Below are 18,009 nucleotides of genomic sequence, written 5' to 3' on the forward strand. Positions count from 1 at the left end.
GATTTGAATTCCTTAATCAAGCAAGGACAAAGGCTAAGAGACGAACGGTCAATATTAATAGAAGCAAGGATTAGAAATTAGTTGGTGGCTTAACTGATATTTTTAGAATCCACTAGAAAGGGATAAGGAATCTAAAAACAGGAGCGTGGTAAATGCTACATAATTCAGCACAGGATCACGGTTAGCTTAATGTCCTTTGTAAAGAAACGATTACAAATTATGTGGGAGGACTTAGCTGTAAAACTGCTGGAAAAGCAGAATTTGATCAGAGACAGGCAGCCTAGATTTATGAGAAGAAACAGGCCCGTGCGTTGCGTTGGAGATTTTAAAAGATATTATATTTATGACAGACAATGAGGGTGCTTTGTGTGGCCTACATCTGTGAAGAATTTGCTAATACCGGACTTAGAGATTTATTCTGAAGGTAAGTAGTGGGAACAGAGGTAAGAAGAAATCCCGCACCTCCAAAGCCCCACGTCTCCTTCATGCAGGTCCCCTTTGAGCGACACTGGAGGCAAAGCGAGAATGGTCCGTGGGTCGTCTCCCGTGGGTCATCTCCCGTGGGCCGTCTCCCGTGGGCCGTCTCCCGTGCCGTCCACTCAGCCCAGCACGGCGGGGGGCCTGGTCACGGACTCCTATGCGTGTGAGTGGTGGATTAATCTCGTTTCACCAACACCTGGTCACACAGGAAGCCGGGGCAGTGAGGAACGGCTCTGACATGATGTCGAAATGACCCTCCTTACCCTTTCTTTTCAGTGGAGACAGCAGGGATTTCTGTGTCTTGTAGAGTCCTTGAGGAAGCCGTAGGCCACGGAAGTGTCTGGTCTCAGATGGTCCTTTGAGAGGCAGCTGGTGAACGTCCCCCAAGGAGACAGAGCCTCTGGGGACAACAGGGGCTTTCATCTGGGAGCAGTGAGGACCCCCGAGGGGGCGTGGCAGGGAGGGGGCAGGACTGCTCAACTGGGCGGCTCCACAGGGCTGTGGGGCCTGGAGGCAGGCAGGCAGGCAGGGCAGGGCCCGCAGGAAAGTGGTATGGGGGCCCGAGGCTTACAGAGCCAGTGCTCAGCGGTTCCCAGAGCAACTCAGGGCCCAGCAGGCAGAACTGAAGGGAGCCATGATCAGGAAGAGGCAGGAACGTCCCCTCCCACCACCCCATCAGGCCTCAAACTGGGAGTCCCCGCTAGAGCAAAAAGACCGGAAAAGGAAATCACCAGTATACATATTGGGAAGGAAGAAATAAAACTTCTTTGTTCACAAATGATGTGATTGCAGAAAATCCTAAAGAATCCAAAAAGGAAAAGAAAAGAAAAGAAAAGAAAAACACAACTTTTGGAACTCATGAGCAAATGTAGGGTACGAGGTTATGAAACAAAAGTCAGTTGCTTTCCTATACATCGGTGACACACAGCATTTGAAATTAAAGACAGGCCAGGTGCGGTGGCTCATGCCTGTAATCCCAGCACTTTGGGAAGCCGAGGCAGGTGGATCACCTGAGGTCAGGAGTTCAAGACTGGGCTGGGCAACATGGTGAAACCCCGTCTCTACTAAAAATACAAAAATTAGCCAGGTGTGGTAGTGCGTACCTCCAGTCTCAGCTACTCGGGAGGCTGAGGCAGGAGAATCACTTGAAACCGGGAGGGGCAAAGTGGGCAAGGGATATGAAGAGACATTTTTCAAAAGAAGACAAACAAATGGCCAAAAGGTATATGAATGATGCTCAGCATCACTAATCATCAGAGAAACTCAAATTAAAACCACAAGGCCAGGTGTGGTGGCTCATGCCTGTAATCCCAGCACCTTGGGAGGCTGAGGCGGGTGGATCACCTGAGGCCAGGAGTTCGAGACCAGCCTGGGCAACATGGTGAAGTCCCATCTCTACTAAAAATACAAAAATTAGCCAGGCATGGTGGCGGGCGCCTGTAATCCCGGCTACTTGGGAGGCTGAGGCAGGAGAATTGCTTGAACCCAGGAGGTGGAGGTTGTAGTGAGCCAAGATCATGCCATTGCACTTCAGCCTGGGAGACAAGAGCAAAACTCTATCTCAAAAACAAACAAACAAACAAACAAAAAACTCTCTAAAAAATAAGTTAAATAAATGAATAAGTATTTTCTGAATGAGTGAATGCATTTGGCTAAAAACAGAAGCCATGCTTGGAATATTTGGAGGGTTCAGAGTTTGAGACCTGTCTCCTATTGAGCCTGGGCAAGTTTGCTTAGGGCAGGAAATGAACCCCTTTCCTACTTGCATGGGGAACACAGTGGTAAGACCGGGCTTGGAGGGAGGGTGGCGTCCATTTAGCTCTGCACACCATCCCTTACCCCGCTCAGCGTAGACATCACCTCTGCTGCGAACTCCCCCAGACTCAGGGAGCCCTGGAACCACAGCACTCAGCACCCGGATGCGCTGCTCTTGCAGACACAGACCCGTGGCTACTGCCGATGCGCAGCCTTCTGGATAAATCCTATGCACTGGATGACTTGCTCTCCAGGAACCATGATTTGCTCCTGGGAAACTGGGGAACGAGATCCAATTCTCCTTCGGTCAACACGCTGCCACCAAGTGGTAAGAGGCAGGAAAGACACCTGTTCCAGCAGCCGACCCGGTCCTGGAGGGATGAGAACCTCCTTTACAAAGCTTTACTTTCTTTTCTTTTCTGTTTTGAGACAGGGTCTCACTCTGTCACCCAGGCTGGAGTGCAGTGGTACACTGTCAGCTCACTGCAGCCTCCACCTCCTGGGCTCAAGTGATCCTCCTGACTCAGCCTCCCCCATAGCTGGGACCACAGACACACACCACCACACCTGGCAAAGTTTTTCTTTTGTATTTTTTTGTAGAGACAGGGTCTCTCTATGTTGCTCAGGGTGATTTCAAACTCCTGGGCTCAAGCGATCCTCTCACCTCAGCCTCCCAAAGTGCTGGGATTAGAGGCTTGAGCCACTGCTCCCCACTGAAGGTTTTCCATTGTGATTTGCTCCTGGGAAACTGGGGGAAAAGATCCAATTCTCCTTTGGTCAACACGCTGCCACCAAGTGGCAATAGGCAGGCAAGACACCTGTTCCAGCGGTGGACACCGCCCTGGAGGGATGAGAACCTGAGTCCAGCTCAGCTGGGCCCATGGGAGGCACAAGGACTTTACCTCCGTTCAGGGTGTGGAGTGCCTGCCTTTCCTGGCGATATTGCAAAGCCCAGAGTCAGGCTTTTTTTTTTTTTTTTTTTTTTTTGAGACAGAGTCTCACTCTGTCGCCCAGGCTGGAGGGCAGTAGCACGATCTCGGCTCACTGCAACCTCCCGCTTCCCAGGTTCAAATGACTCTCCTGCCTCAGCCTCCCGAGTAGCTGGGATTACAGGTGCCCGCCACCACGCCCGGCTAATGTGGTATTTTTAGTAGAGACAGGGTTTTGCCATGTTGGCCAGGCTGGTCTCGAACTCCTGGGCTCAATTGATCCTCCTGCCTCGGCCTCCCTAAGTGTTGGAATTGCAGGTGTGAGCCACCACACCTGGCCTCATTCCTTTTTTTTCAGACGGAGTCTCGCTCTGTCACCCAGGCTGGAGTGCAGTGGCACGACCTCGGCTCACTGCAAGCTCTGCCTCCCAGGTTCACACCATTCTCCTGCCTCAGCCTCCCAAGTAGCTGGGACTACAGGCACCCACCACCACACCCAGCTTTTTTTTTTTTTTTTTTTTGTATTTTTAGTAGAGACGGGGTTTCACCATGTTAGCCACGATGGTCTCGATCTCCTGACCTGGTGATCCACCCACCTCGGCCTCCCAAAGTGCTGGGATTACAGGCGTAAGCCACCGTGCCCAGACTAATTTTTTCTATTTTTAGTAGACACGGGCTTTTGCCATGTTGGCCAGGCTGGTCTCGAACTCCCGACCTCAGGTGACCCACCTGCCTTGCCCTCCCAAAGTGCTGGGATGACAGGTGTGAGCCGCCGCACCCGGCCTCGGGTTCTGTGAGGTTCATCTGTGTGGCCATGTGCAGCAGTTTTCCTTGCTTCCTTATCGTGTAGTATTCCATGATGAGTGCATTTCACACCCACCCGTTCTGTGATGGGCATCTGGGCTGCTTCCTTGGTTTTTTGGTTTGTCTTTTATTTTTTCCCCTAGAGACAAGGTCTCACTCTGTCACCCAGGCTGGAGTGCAGTGGTGCAATCATAGCTCACTGCAGCCTCGACTTCCTGGGCTCAAGTGATCCTCCCACCTCAGCCTGCTGAGTAGCTGGGACCACAGGTGCCCACCACCATGCCTGGCTAACAACTTCGGGAGGCCAAGGCAGGTGGATCACCTGAGGTCAGGAGTTTGAGACCAGCCTGGCCAACATGGCAAACCCCATCTCTACTAAAAATACAAAAATTAGCCAGGTGTGGTGGCGGGCACCTGCAGCTACTCTCAGGAGGCTGAGGCAGGAGAACTGCCTGAACCCAGGAGGCAGAGGTTGTAGTGAGCCAAGATCATGCCACTTTGCTCTCCAGCCTGGGTGACAGAGCGAGACTCCGTCTCAAAAAAAAAAAAAATTATTTTTTTGCAGCAATGGAGTCTCACTATATTGCCCAGTCTGGCAGATGCTTCCATTTTTTGACTGTTATGAATATCATGCTCTGACCAGCGCTGTTTCTGGGTGGCCACAGGCACCCCCTTCTGTTGGGCACATGCCCAGGCGTGGAACTGGAGTCTGACATTCACGTGTTCCTGGTTCAGCAACATGCACTGAGAATGTGCCACACACGCGGCCAGCCCTGTCCCAGGGACAGAGCTGGGAACTTCTTTTCCAGCTGCCATTGAAATGGCTGGTGAGGACTGTGGCCTCAGGAGTCACCGCCTCACTGTGCACCTCTCCCCTGCCTCGGTCTCCTGACCTGCCATGCCCTGAAAGGATGGCACCTCTCAGCGTGGCGACGCAGACCGAGCTGTCTCCATGGTCATGCTGTGGCCCCGACACCCACGGCCCCTCCGTGGACTTTCCCTGCCGCCTTTTCCATCCACCCTCCCCCTCCGTGGAGGACTTTCCTTGCCGCCTTTTCTGCCCACCCTCAGCCCCCAGCAGGGAAGACTGGCTGAGCACTGGATGTCCACAGGCTGCATGTGGACAGGGTCTACAGGGCCCCCGCCAGGTGCAGCAGAGGCAGTTAGATTGTCAGTCCCAGGGTCCATAGTGGCCCGAGCCAGGCAGCAGGATCTGAGGAGAAGCTTCAGGCAGACGGGGGCAGGCACAAGCTGATGTTATCATTGCAACGGGGAAACCGAGTGAAGAGCTGCTGGGGAGGTCAGAGGCCCCCAGGAGTGCCGGTCTCGACCCAGCACCTGCTCCCCACGGGGGCCCTGCAGCCAATCGCCCTACCCGAGCCCCCTGCCTTGCCATGGAAAGTGTTTAATGAACGAAGCCAGGCATAGTGGCTCACGCCTGTAATCCCAGCTGCTTGGGAGGCCGAGGTGGGCGGATCACCTGAGGTCAGGGGTTCGAGACCAGCCTGGGCAACATGGCAAAACCCCATCTCTACTAAAAACGGAAAAATTAGCCGGGCATGGTGGTGTGCGCCTGTAGTCCCAGCTACTTGGGAGACTGAGGTGGGAGGATCACATGAACTCAGGAGGTCAAAGCTGCAGTGAGCTATGATTAAACCCTGAGCTGCAGCCTGGGTGACAGAGTGAGACCTGTCTGGAAAAACAAAAAACAGAAAAGAAAGTGTTGAGTGAAAACATCTTCAGGTGCCTGTCACCTTGAGAGAAGGCATGAGGCTGAGGGCGCCTTCCCGTCCTCCGAAGCCTCCAGCCCTCCCCTGGCATTTTGCCTTTCACACTGTAATTTCTTTCTTGAGAATCAGCCGACCAAAATTAAGTCTCCCAAATTCCTGAGTAAGCCGAAAAGCTATTTTTCTTGCAAATCTTATATGAACATAATTTAATATAAGGCATAAACTAATACAATAAAGACCATATATTAGAGCAGTAGCATGATTAAAAAGCAAGCCGACGGAAGAGACGAATGGACAGCGTGTTAACCACAGGGAAAATAAAATAGAAATAAGATGTAGGTTATATTCTGTGCAGAAATAACTTTAAAGAGGAACAATAAATGACTTCTATAACTTTTAATATATGTGTTGGAGATTATTTAATTGCAGTGAAGTAAGAGGTGATAAATTGAGCTGAAATTTTACATGATCGGGATTAAGTTAGTTCCTGGCCAGGCACAGTGGCTCACGCCTGTCATCCCAGCACTTTGGGAGGCTGAGGCGGGAGGATCACCTGAGGTCGGGAGTTCGAAACCAGCCTGGCCAACATGGTGAAACCCCGTCTCTACTAAAAATACAAAAATTAGCCGGGTGTGGTGGCAGGCGCCTGTAGTTCCAGCTACTCAGGAGGCTGAGGCAGGAGAATGGCAGGAACCCAGGAGGCGGAGCTTGCAGTGATCCGAGATCGCGCCACTGCCCTCCAGCCTGGGCGACAGAGCGAGACTCTGTCTCAAAAAAAAAAAAAAAAGGCGGGGGGAGATTTAGTTAGTTCCTTAAAAAAGAGACAAGCAAGTAGAATTTTTAGGCATTTTTAAGACTCTGGAGCTATGCGAGAATGTGTTTTTGTTTGAGTGACGCAGAACCTAGCAGGGTGAATCCCCCTTCATCTGAAAAGTGCACGTGGTCTTTAAAACTGTTCTTTTCTTTTGAAATCTCTTCAGGTGGAATCTGTTTAGCAAGAAAGAGGAAGGGATGTTGACACACACAACGTGGGTTAATCTCCAGAGAATTGTGCTGGATGAGAAGTCAGTCCCAGAGGCTGTGATCCATGTGGTTTCATGCCTACGATATTCCTGAAATGACAGCTGTGTAGAAATATAGGCCACGGCCAGCGCGGGGGCTCACGCCTGTAATCCCAGCACGTTGGGAGGCCGAGGCGGGTGGATCACGAGGTCAGGAGTTCGAGACCAGCCTGGCCAACATGGTAAAATCCTGTCTCTACTAAAAACACAAAGAAATTAGCCAGGCGTGGCAGTGGGCACCTGTAATCCCAGCTACTTGGGAAGCTGAAGCAGGAGAATCACTTGAACCTGGGAGGCGGAGGTCGCAGTGAGCCAAGATCTTGTCACTACTGGACTCCAGCCTGGGTGACAGAGTGAGATTCCATCCCCCCGCACCAAAAAAAGAAGTCTGTCTCTATCTTCTCTTTTTGTTTTTTTGTTTGTTTTTTTGTTTTTTGTTTTGAGACAGAGTTTCACTCTGTCGCCCAGGCTGGAGTGCAGTGGCACAATCTCGGCTCACAGCAAACTCCGCCCCCTCGGTTCAAGCAATTCTCTGCTTCAGCCTCCTGAGTAGCTGGGATTACAGGTGTGTGCCACCACACATGGCTAATTTTTGTATTTTTAGTAGAGATGAGGTTTCACCATCTTGGCCAGGCTGGTCTTGAACTCCTGATCTCATGATCCACCTGCCTCGGCCTCCCAAAGTGCTGGGATGACAGGTGTGAGCCACCGCGCCCGGCCTCTATCTTCTCTTTTGAGAAGTTTTGAATTTGAATTATTGAGTCTTTGAGTCTGTTTTTGTTTTTGTTTTTCTAGACAGGGTCTTGCTCTGTTGTCCAGGCTAGAGTGCAGTGCAATCGTATTAATAGCTCACTGCAGCCTCGACCTCCAGAGTTCAGGCAATCCTCCCACCTCAGCCTCCTGAGTAGCTGGAACCACAGGCGTGAGCCACCATGCCCAGCGAATTTTTAAATTTTTTGTAGAGCGGGGGCGGTGGGGGGGGGTCTCTCTCTGTTTCCCAGGCTGGTCTTGAACTCCTGGCTCAAGGGATCCTTCTGCATTGGCCTCACAAAGTGTGGGGGTTATAGGCATGAGCACTGCTCCTGGCCTGCCCAGGCTTCTGGGAGTGCCAGAGGCACCTTTTTTCTCTGGCAAAAACTCTAGCTTACTTCTCTTTGACCAAAAAGAAAGAAGCAGGCATCTCACCACATTCTGTACATTAAGATGATTAATCTACCATGACTTTTTAGTCTAAAATGATGGTGTTGCTTCCCATAAACCTAACGCTAACCCTAAACCTAACCCTCCTCCTGCCAAGGCAGGAGAGTTACCTGAGCCCAGGAGTTTAAGACTGGCCTGGGCAACAAAGGAAGACTCCATCTCTACAAATAATAGGAAGAAGAAGAAGGAGAAGGGGAAGGAGGAGAAGGGGAAGAAGGAGAAGGGGAAGAGGAAGAGGAAGAAGAAGAGGAAGAGGAAGAAGAGGAGGAGGAAGAAGAGGAAGAGGAAGAAGAGGAAGAGGAAGAGGAGGAAGAGGAGGAGGAAGAGGAAGAGGAGGAGGAAGAGGAAGAAGAGGAAGAGGAGGAGGAAGAGGAAGAGGAAGAAGAGGAAGAGGAAGAAGAGGAACAGGAAGAAGAGGAAGAGGAGGAAGAGGAAGAAGAGGAGGAGGAAGAGGAAGAAGAGGAAGAGGAAGAAGAGGAGGAGGAAGAAGAGGAAGAGGAAGAAGAGGAAGAAGAGGAACAGGAAGAAGAGGAAGAGGAGGAAGAGGAAGAAGAGGAGGAGGAAGAGGAAGAAGAGGAAGAGGAAGAAGAGGAGGAGGAAGAAGAGGAAGAGGAAGAAGAGGAAGAGGAAGAAGAGGAAGAAGAGGAGGAAGAGGAAGAAGAGGAGGAGGAAGAAGAGGAAGAGGAAGAAGAGGAAGAGGAAGAAGAGGAGGAGGAAGAGGAGGAAGAGGAAGAAGAAGAGGAAGAGGAGGAACAGGAAGAAGAGGAAGAGGAGGAGGAAGAGGAGGAGGAAGAGGAAGAAGAGGAAGAGGAAGAGGAGGAAGAGGAAGAAGAGGAAGAGGAAGAGGAAGAAGAGGAAGAGGAAGAAGAGGAAGAAGAGGAGGAAGAGGAGGAAGAGGAGGAAGAGGAAGAAGAGGAAGAGGAGGAGGAAGAGGAAGAAGAGGAAGAGGAAGAAGAGGAAGAGGAAGAAGAGGAAGAGGAGGAGGAAGAGGAAGAAGAGGAAGAGGAGGAAGAGGAAGAGGAAGAGGAGGAGGAAGAGGAAGAAGAGGAGGAGGAAGAGGAGGAAGAGGAAGAAGAGGAAGAGGAGGAGGAAGAGGAAGAAGAGGAAGAGGAGGAGGAAGAGGAGGAAGAGGAAGAGGAGGAGGAAGAGGAGGAAGAGGAGGAAGAGGAAGAAGAGGAAGAGGAGGAGGAAGAGGAAGAAGAGGAAGAGGAAGAAGAGGAAGAGGAGGAAGAGGAAGAGGAGGAGGAAGAGGAAGAAGAGGAAGAGGAAGAAGAGGAGGAGGAAGAGGAGGAAGAGGAAGAAGAGGAAGAGGAGGAGGAAGAGGAGGAAGAGGAAGAGGAGGAAGAGGAGGAGGAAGAGGAGGAGGAAGAAGAGGAGGAGGAAGAGGAGGAAGAGGAAGAAGAGGAAGAGGAGGAGGAAGAGGAAGAAGAGGAAGAGGAGGAGGAAGAGGAAGAAGAGGAGGAGGAAGAAGAGGAAGAGGAAGAAGAGGAAGAGGAAGAGGAGGAAGAGGAGGAGGAAGAGGAGGAGGAAGAGGAAGAAGAGGAAGAGGAGGAGGAAGAGGAAGAGGAAGAAGAGGAAGAGGAAGAAGAGGAACAGGAAGAAGAGGAAGAAGAGGAAGAGGAGGAAGAGGAAGAAGAGGAGGAGGAAGAGGAAGAAGAGGAAGAGGAAGAAGAGGAGGAGGAAGAAGAGGAAGAGGAAGAAGAGGAAGAGGAAGAAGAGGAAGAGGAAGAAGAGGAAGAGGAAGAAGAGGAAGAAGAGGAGGAAGAGGAAGAAGAGGAAGAGGAGGAGGAAGAGGAAGAAGAGGAAGAGGAAGAGGAGGAAGAGGAAGAAGAGGAAGAGGAAGAAGAGGAAGAGGAAGAAGAGGAGGAAGAGGAGGAAGAGGAGGAAGAGGAAGAAGAGGAAGAGGAGGAGGAAGAGGAAGAAGAGGAAGAGGAAGAAGAAGAGGAAGAGGAGGAACAGGAAGAAGAGGAAGAGGAGGAGGAAGAGGAAGAAGAGGAAGAGGAAGAGGAGGAAGAGGAAGAGGAAGAAGAGGAAGAGGAAGAGGAAGAAGAGGAAGAGGAAGAGGAAGAAGAGGAGGAAGAGGAGGAAGAGGAGGAAGAGGAAGAAGAGGAAGAGGAGGAGGAGGAAGAGGAAGAAGAGGAAGAGGAAGAAGAGGAAGAGGAGGAGGAAGAAGAAGAAGAGGAAGAGGAGGAGGAAGAGGAAGAAGAGGAAGAGGAGGAAGAGGAAGAGGAAGAAGAGGAAGAGGAAGAAGAGGAAGAGGAGGAAGAGGAAGAGGAGGAGGAAGAGGAAGAAGAGGAAGAGGAAGAAGAGGAGGAGGAGGAAGAGGAGGAAGAGGAAGAAGAGGAAGAGGAGGAGGAAGAGGAGGAAGAGGAAGAGGAGGAGGAAGAGGAAGAAGAGGAAGAGGAGGAGGAAGAGGAAGAAGAGGAAGAGGAAGAGGAGGAGGAAGAGGAGGAAGAGGAAGAGGAGAAGAGGAAGAGGAAGAAGAGGAAGAGGAAGAGGAAGAAGAGGAAGAGGAGGAAGAGGAAGAGGAAGAAGAGGAAGAGGAGGAGGAAGAGGAAGAAGAGGAAGAGGAGGAGGAAGAGGAAGAAGAGGAAGAGGAAGAGGAAGAGGAAGAAGAGGAAGAGGAGGAAGAGGAAGAGGAAGAAGAGGAAGAGGAGGAGGAAGAGGAAGAAGAGGAAGAAGAGGAGGAAGAGGAGGAAGAGGAAGAAGAGGAAGAGGAGGAGGAAGAGGAAGAAGAGGAAGAGGAGGAGGAAGAGGAAGAAGAGGAAGAGGAAGAGGAAGAAGAGGAGGAGGAAGAGGAAGAGGAAGAAGAGGAAGAGGAGGAGGAAGAGGAAGAAGAGGAAGAGGAGGAGGAAGAAGAGGAGGAGGAAGAGGAAGAGGAAGAAGAGGAAGAGGAGGAGGAAGAGGAAGAAGAGGAAGAGGAGGAGGAGGAAGAGGAGGAGGAAGAGGAAGAAGAGGAAGAGGAGGAGGAAGAGGAAGAAGAGGAAGAGGAGGAGGAAGAGGAGGAAGAGGAAGAAGAGGAAGAGGAGGAGGAAGAGGAAGAAGAGGAAGAGGAGGAGGAAGAGGAAGAAGAGGAAGAGGAGGAGGAAGAGGAAGAAGAGGAAGAGGAGGAGGAAGAAGAGGAGGAGGAAGAGGAAGAAGAGGAAGAGGAGGAGGAAGAGGAAGAAGAGGAAGAGGAGGAGGAAGAGGAGGAAGAGGAAGAGGAAGAAGAAGAAGAGGAAGAAGAGGAAGAGGAAGAAGAGGAGGAGGAAGAGGAAGAAGAGGAAGAGGAAGAAGAGGAACAGGAAGAAGAGGAAGAGGAAGAAGAGGAAGAGGAGGAAGAGGAAGAGGAGGAAGAGGAAGAGGAAGAAGAGGAGGAGGAAGAGGAGGAGGAGGAAGAGGAAGAAGAGGAAGAGGAAGAAGAGGAACAGGAAGAAGAGGAAGAGGAAGAAGAGGAAGAGGAGGAAGAGGAAGAGGAAGAAGAGGAAGAGGAGGAAGAGGAAGAGGAAGAAGAGGAGGAGGAAGAGGAAGAGGAGGAAGAGGAAGAAGAGGAAGAGGAAGAAGAGGAAGAGGAAGAAGAGAGGAGGAAGAGGAAGAGGAGGAAGAGGAGGAGGAGGAGGAAGAGGAGGAGGAGGAAGAAGAAGAAGAAGAAGCCGGGCAAGGCCTCCTTAGTCTGCGACCCCACCTCCTCCACTGGCCGTGACGCACCTAGCTAGACGGGCTGTCCACTATGGGCAGCTCTTTAACGCTGAGGTTTGGGGACCCAGGGGATCCTGTAACAAAGTAAGAAAATGGTCTCAGCCAGGCGCAGTGGCTCATGTCTGTAATCTCGGCACTTTGAGAGGCCAAGGTGAGAGGATCGCTTGAGGCCAGGAGTTCAAGATCAGCCTGGGCAACACGGAGAGACTCTGCCAAATACACAAAAAACACAAAAATATTAGTTGGGCACGATGGCACATCCCTGTGGTCCCAGTTCTCCAGGAGGCTGAGGCTGGAGGATTGCTTGAGCATGGGGAGGTTGAGTCTGCAGTGAGGTGAGCTGACACCACTGTACTGCAGCCTGGGCAACAAGTGAGACGCTGTCTCCAGAAACAGAATAAAGATAAGAAGAAAGTAGTCTCAGGGGAAGGAGACTAAATTAACGATGGGATGTGCTTGATGTAAGGATTTTCTGTCTACAGCTTTCTCAGACCCTGGGTACCCAGGACTGCTACCTGCTGCCAGGGAGGGCGCCCGGTTGCTTAGCTGTCCAGCACCAGCTGAGCTTTGCCATGACCCTGCACGTTGGATTTACTAAACAGACTTATGAAATGTACTTCTGTCTAGCGAAAATGGGGTTTCTTGAAATATTATATTTTTTAGAGTGAATTTTTAGGTTCAGAGAACTATATGCAAATTGCCCCTGGGGAAGTTTATTGATGAGGGAGTCAAATGTAGGCGGCAGTCAAACGTAGGCAGGAGTCAAGTGTAGGCGGGAGTCAAATGTAGGCAGGAGTCAAATGTAGGTGGGAGTCAGTCAAATGTAGGTGGGAGTCAGTCCAATGCAGGACAGAGTCCAGTGGAGGCGGGAGTCAAATGCAGTTGGGAGTCAAATGGAGGTAGGAGCCAAATGGAGGTGGGAGCTAAATGTAGGCAGGAGTCAGTCAAATGTAGGTGGGAGTCAGTCAAATGTAGGCAAGAGTCAAATGTAGGCGGGAGTCAAATGTAGGCGGGAGTCAGTCAAATGTAGGTGGGAGTCAGTCAAATGTAGGTAGGAGTCAGATGTAGGTGGGAGTCAAATGTGGGCGGGAGTCAAATGTAGGCAGGAGTCAGTCAAATGTAGGTGGGAGCCAGTCAAATGTAGATGGGAGTCAAATGTAGGCAGGAGTCAAATGTAGGCGGGAGTCAGTCAAATGTAGGCAGGAGCCAGTCAAATGTAGATGGGAGTCAAATGTAGGCAGGAGTCAAATGTAGGCGGGAGTCAGTCAAATGTAGGCAGGAGTCAGTCAAATGTAGGCGGGAGTCAAATGTAGGCGGGAGTCAAATGTAGGCGGGAGTCAGTCAAATATAGGTGAGAGTCAGTCAAATGTAGGTGGGAGTCAAATGTAGGTGGGAGTCAAATGTAGGCGGGAGTCAAATGTAGGCGGGAGTCAAATATAGGCGGGAGTCAAATATAGGCGGGAGTCAAATGTAGGTGGGAGTCAGTCAAATATAGGTGAGAGTCAGTCAAATGTAGGTGGGAGTCAAATGTAGGCGGGAGTCAAATGTAGGCAGGAGTCAGTCAAATGTAGGTGGGAGTCAAATGTAGGCGGGAGTCAAATGTGGGTGGGAGTCAGTCAAATGTAGGCAGGAGTCAGTCCAATGTAGGCGGGAGTCAGTCAAATGTAGGTGGGACTCAAATGTAGGTGGGGGTCAAATGTAGGCAGGAGTCAGTCAAATGTAGGTGGGACTCAAATGTAGGCTGGAGTCAGTCAAATGTAGGCGGGAGTCAGTCCAATGTAGGTGGGAGTCAAATGCAGGCAGGAGTCAGTCCAATGTAGGCGGGAGTCAGTCAAATGTAGGTGGGACTCAAACGTAGGTGGGGGTCAAATGTAGGCGGGAGTCAGTCAAACGTAGGTGGGAGTCAAATGTAGGCGGGAGTCAGTCAAATGTAGGCAGGAGTCAAATGTAGGTGGGAGTCAAATGTAGGCAGGAGTCAAATGTAGGTGGGAGTCAAATGTAGGCGGGAGTCAGTCCAATGTAGGCAGGAGTCAGTCAAATGTAGGTGGGACTCAAACGTAGGTGGGGGTCAAATGTAGGCGGGAGTCAGTCAAATGTAGGTGGGAGTCAGTCAAATTTAGGTGGGAGACAAATGTAGGTGGGGGTCAAATGTAGGCAGGAGTCAGTCAAATGTAGGCGGGAGTCAGTCAAATGTAGGTGGGAGTCAGTCAAATGTAGGTGGGAGTCAGATGTAGGTGGGAGTCAAATGTGGGCGGGAGTCAAATGTAGGCAGGAGTCAGTCAAATGTAGGTGGGAGCCAGTCAAATGTAGATGGGAGTCAAATGTAGGCAGGAATCAAATGTAGGCGGGAGTCAGTCAAATGTAGGTGGGAGTCAAATGTAGGCGGGAGTCAAATGTAGGCAGGAGTCAGTCAAATGTAGGTGGGAGTCAAATGTAGGTGGGAGTCAAATGTAGGCAGGAGTCAGTCAAATGTAGGTGGGAGTCAAATGTAGGCGGGAGTCAAACGTGGGTGGGAGTCAGTCAAATGTAGGTGGGACTCAAATGTAGGTGGGGGTCAAATGTAGGCAGGAGTCAGTCAAATGTAGGTGGGACTCAAATGTAGGCAGGAGTCAGTCAAATGTAGGTGGGACTCAAATGTAGGTGGGAGTCAAATGTAGGCGGGAGTCAAATGTAGGTGGGAGTCAAATGTAGGCAGGAGTCAGTCAAATGTAGGTGGGACTCAAATGTAGGCAGGAGTCAGTCAAATGTAGGTGGGACTCAAATGTAGGTGGGAGTCAAATGTAGGCGGGAGTCAAATGTAGGTGGGAATCAAATGTAGGCAGGAGTCAGTCAAATGTAGGTGGGACTCAAATGTAGGTGGGGGTCAAATGTAGGCCGGAGTCAGTCAAATGTAGGTGGGACTCAAATGTAGGTGGGAGTCAAATGTAGGCAGGAGTCAGTCAAATGTAGGTGGGAGTCAAATGTAGGCGGGAGTCAGTCAAATGTAGGTGGGAGTCCAATGTAGGTGGGGGTCAAATGTAGGCAGGAGTCAGTCAAATGTAGGTGGGAGTCAAATGTAGGTGGGGGTCAAATGTAGGCAGGAGTCAGTCAAATGTAGGTGGGAGTCAAATGTAGGCGGGAGTCAGTCCAATGTAGGCGGGAGTCAGTCAAATGTAGGTGGGACTCAAACGTAGGTGGGGGTCAAATGTAGGCAGGAGTCAGTCAAATGTAGGTGGGAGTCAGTCAAATTTAGGTGGGAGACAAATGTAGGTGGGGGTCAAATGTAGGCAGGAGTCAGTCAAATGTAGGTGGGAGTCAGTCAAATTTAGGTGGGAGACAAATGTAGGTGGGAGTCAAATGTAGGCTGGAGTCAGTCAAATGTAGGCGGGAGTCAGTCCAATGTAGGCAGGAGTCAAATGTAGGCGGGAGTCAAATGTAGGCTGGAGTCAGTCAAATGTAGGCGGGAGTCAAATGTAGGCAGGAGTCAAATGTACATGGGAGTCAAATGTAGGCATAGTTCTAAATGTTTAAGAAAACTCCCATGACCTCTGGAGGCTCTGCTACCTGAGCTAACTTGAGATTCACTGGCATACAGGGAGTAACCATCTCTGCCTTCTGGAACGTTCCCGTGCCAACTTAGGGATAAAATTCAGAAGTGAGGCCAGGTGCGGTGGCTGATGCCTATAACCCCAGCACTTTGGGAGGCCGAGGCAGGCAGATCACGAGGTCAGGAGATCAAGACCATCCTGGCTAACATGGTGAAACCCCGTCTCTACTAAAAATACAAAACAATTAGCCAGGCGTGGTGGTGGGCGCCTGTAGTCCCAGCTACATAGGAGGCTGAGGCAGAAGAATGGCGTGAACCCAGGAGGCGGAGCTTGCAGTGAGCCAAGATCACGCCACTGCACTCCAGCCTGGGCGACAGAGCGAGACTCTGTCTCAAAAAAAAAAAAAAATCAGAAGTGTATTTCAAGGAAGGGTCAACTTTAGTCCCAGACAAAATTGGGACACAGCCTCCTGCCTTCCTTCCCCCTTGGGCAGCAGCTGCTGTGAGCACCCAGCTGCTCCCTGGAACTTGGACAAAGTGCGTTCGGAACAGAGCTCCAGAGCCGCCTCCTGCAGCCGCCCCGGCCAGCACCCAGGAGACACAGATGTCTTGTTTCCTTCCTAACCCCCAATTCCATCCATCACTGCGTCCTGTTGACCAGGGGTCCCCAACCCCCGTGCCACAGACTGGTACCCATCCATGGCCTGTTAGGAACGGGGCAGCACACCAGGTGAGCAGCAGGTGAGCGGTGGGCAAAGCTTCACCTGTATTTTTTTTTTTTTTTTTTGAGACAGAGTCTCACTGTTGTTGCCCAGGCTGGAGTGCAGTGGAACAATCTTGGCTCACTGCAACCTCCACCTCCAGGGTTCAAGCGATTCTCCTGCCTCGGCCTCCTGGGTAGCTGGGATTAAAGGTGAGCACCACCATGTCCGGCTAATTTTTGCAGTTTTAGTAGAGATGGGGTTTCTCCATGATGTCCAGGCTGGTCTCAAACTCCTGACCTCAGGTGATCCACCCACCTCAGCCTCCCAAAGTACTAGGATTACAGGCGTGAGCCGCCACAGCCAGCCCCTTCATCTGTATTAACAGCCGCTCCCATCGCCGACGTTACCGCCTGAGCTCCACCTTGTCAGATCAGCAGCCGAGTTCGATTCTCACAGGAGCGTGAACCCCATTGTGAACTGTGCATGCGAGGGATTAGGTTTCACACTCCTTATGAGAATCTAATGCCTGATGATCTGTCATTGTCTCCCATCACCCACAGATGGGACCGTCTAGTTGCAGGAAAACAAGCTCAGGGCTCCCACTGATTCTACACAATGGCCAGTCGTAGAATTATTTCATTTTGTATCACAGTGTAATAATAGTAGAACTAAAGTGCAACATAAATCGAACGTGCTTGAATCCTCCCGAAACCATCCCCTGCCCCCGCTGTCCGTGGAAAAATTGTCTTCCACAAAACTGGTCCCTAGTGCCAAAAAGGTTGGGGCTCCCTGCTATTGATGACCCCCAGGCATCTCCCCAGCCTGCCTGCAGCTCCCTGTCCCTCTCACCGCAGCCGCCCTGGTCCAGGCCGCGTCCTCTCTCCCCAGCCAACCTGTCTGCTGCTGTACCCCGTCCCCCTCACCGCAGCCGCCCTGGTCCAGGCCGCGTCCTCTCTCCCCAGCCAACCTGCCTGCTGCTGTACCCCGTCCCTCTCACCGCAGCCGCCCTGGTCCAGGCCGCGTCCTCTCTCCCCAGCCAACCTGCCTGCTGCTGTACCCCGTCCCTCTCACCGCAGCCGCCCTGGTCCAGGCCGCGTCCTCCTCCCTAGGACAGCTGTGATGCTTCCCGGCTGGACTTCCTGCTTCTGCCTTTACCCTATAACATCCTTCTTTAACACAATGGCCAGAGAGATTTCCTTCAAAAACAGCAATACGATGATGTCATTTGGCCGTTTAAGACTTCCTGTGGCTTCATGTTAGTCAGAGTCCAAACAGGAAAACGGAGCCGCCTTCTGGTTGTGTAACCAAAAGGGAGTTGAAGGTGGGGAGTCGTTTACTAGTGTGGGGCAATCTACATGCAACCTGGGGACATGGGGAGCACCAGCAGGGACCCTCAGTCACCTGCAGAGTGGGGAGGCACCAGAACAAATGGAACCGAGGCCACAGGTGTGCAGGCCCGCACCCGAAACCCCAGCACTGTGGGAGGCCAAGGCGAGAGGATCGTTTGAGGCCAGGAGTTCGAGACCAGCCTGGCCAACAGAGAGAGACCCCATGTCTATAAAATATTTAAAAATTAGCTGGGCGTGGTGGCTCATGCCTGTAGTCCCAGCTACCCAGGAGGCTGAGGTGGAAGGATTACCTGAACTCCAGAGGTTGAGGCTGCAGTGAGCTATTAATACAATTGCACAACTGCCCTCCAGCCTGGGCAACACAGAGCAAGACCCTGTCACCCACACCCCACCAACAAAAAATCAAAAAGCAAAAAACAAAAATGAGCTGAGTGTGGTGGCTTAAGCCTGTAATTCCAGCACTTTGGAAGGCCAAGGTAGGAGGATCACTTGAGCTCAGGAGCTTGAGACCAGCCTGGCCAACATGGTGAAACCCCATCTCAACTAAAAAAAATACAAAATTAGCTGGGCATGATGGCGGGTGCCTGTAATCCCAGCTACATGGGAGACTGAGGTAGGAGAATTGCTTGAACCCGGGAGGCGGAGGTTGCAGTGAGCCAAGATCGCACCACTGTATAATTAAAAAAAAAAAAATTGAAAAAGTAGCCAGGCGTAGTGGCAGGTGCCTGTAATCCCAGCTACTCAGGAGGCTGAGGCAGGAGAATCATTTGAACCTGGGAGGCGGAGGTTGCAG

At 51.3% G+C, this 18,009-nt stretch overlaps 1 long non-coding RNA gene across 2 annotated transcripts; it reads right to left on the reverse strand.

The window, feature by feature from the left end:
• Positions 1-329: 329 nt before the first annotated feature.
• Positions 330-17,031, reverse strand: LOC134810481 (uncharacterized). 2 transcript variants are annotated; one of them, XR_010158725.1, is made up of 5 exons: positions 16,939-17,031; positions 2,320-2,606; positions 1,212-1,278; positions 744-880; positions 330-635 (listed from the first exon to the last, which is right to left on the reverse strand). It is a non-coding gene; the product is annotated as an uncharacterized LOC134810481 (long non-coding RNA). The 2 variants fall into 2 exon arrangements; XR_010158724.1 differs by having other exon boundaries at positions 744-1,278.
• Positions 17,032-18,009: the final 978 nt, after the last annotated feature.

Source organism: Pan troglodytes, chromosome 6 (assembly GCF_028858775.2).
Source record: "Pan troglodytes isolate AG18354 chromosome 6, NHGRI_mPanTro3-v2.0_pri, whole genome shotgun sequence".
Taxonomy (NCBI): domain Eukaryota; kingdom Metazoa; phylum Chordata; class Mammalia; order Primates; family Hominidae; genus Pan; species Pan troglodytes.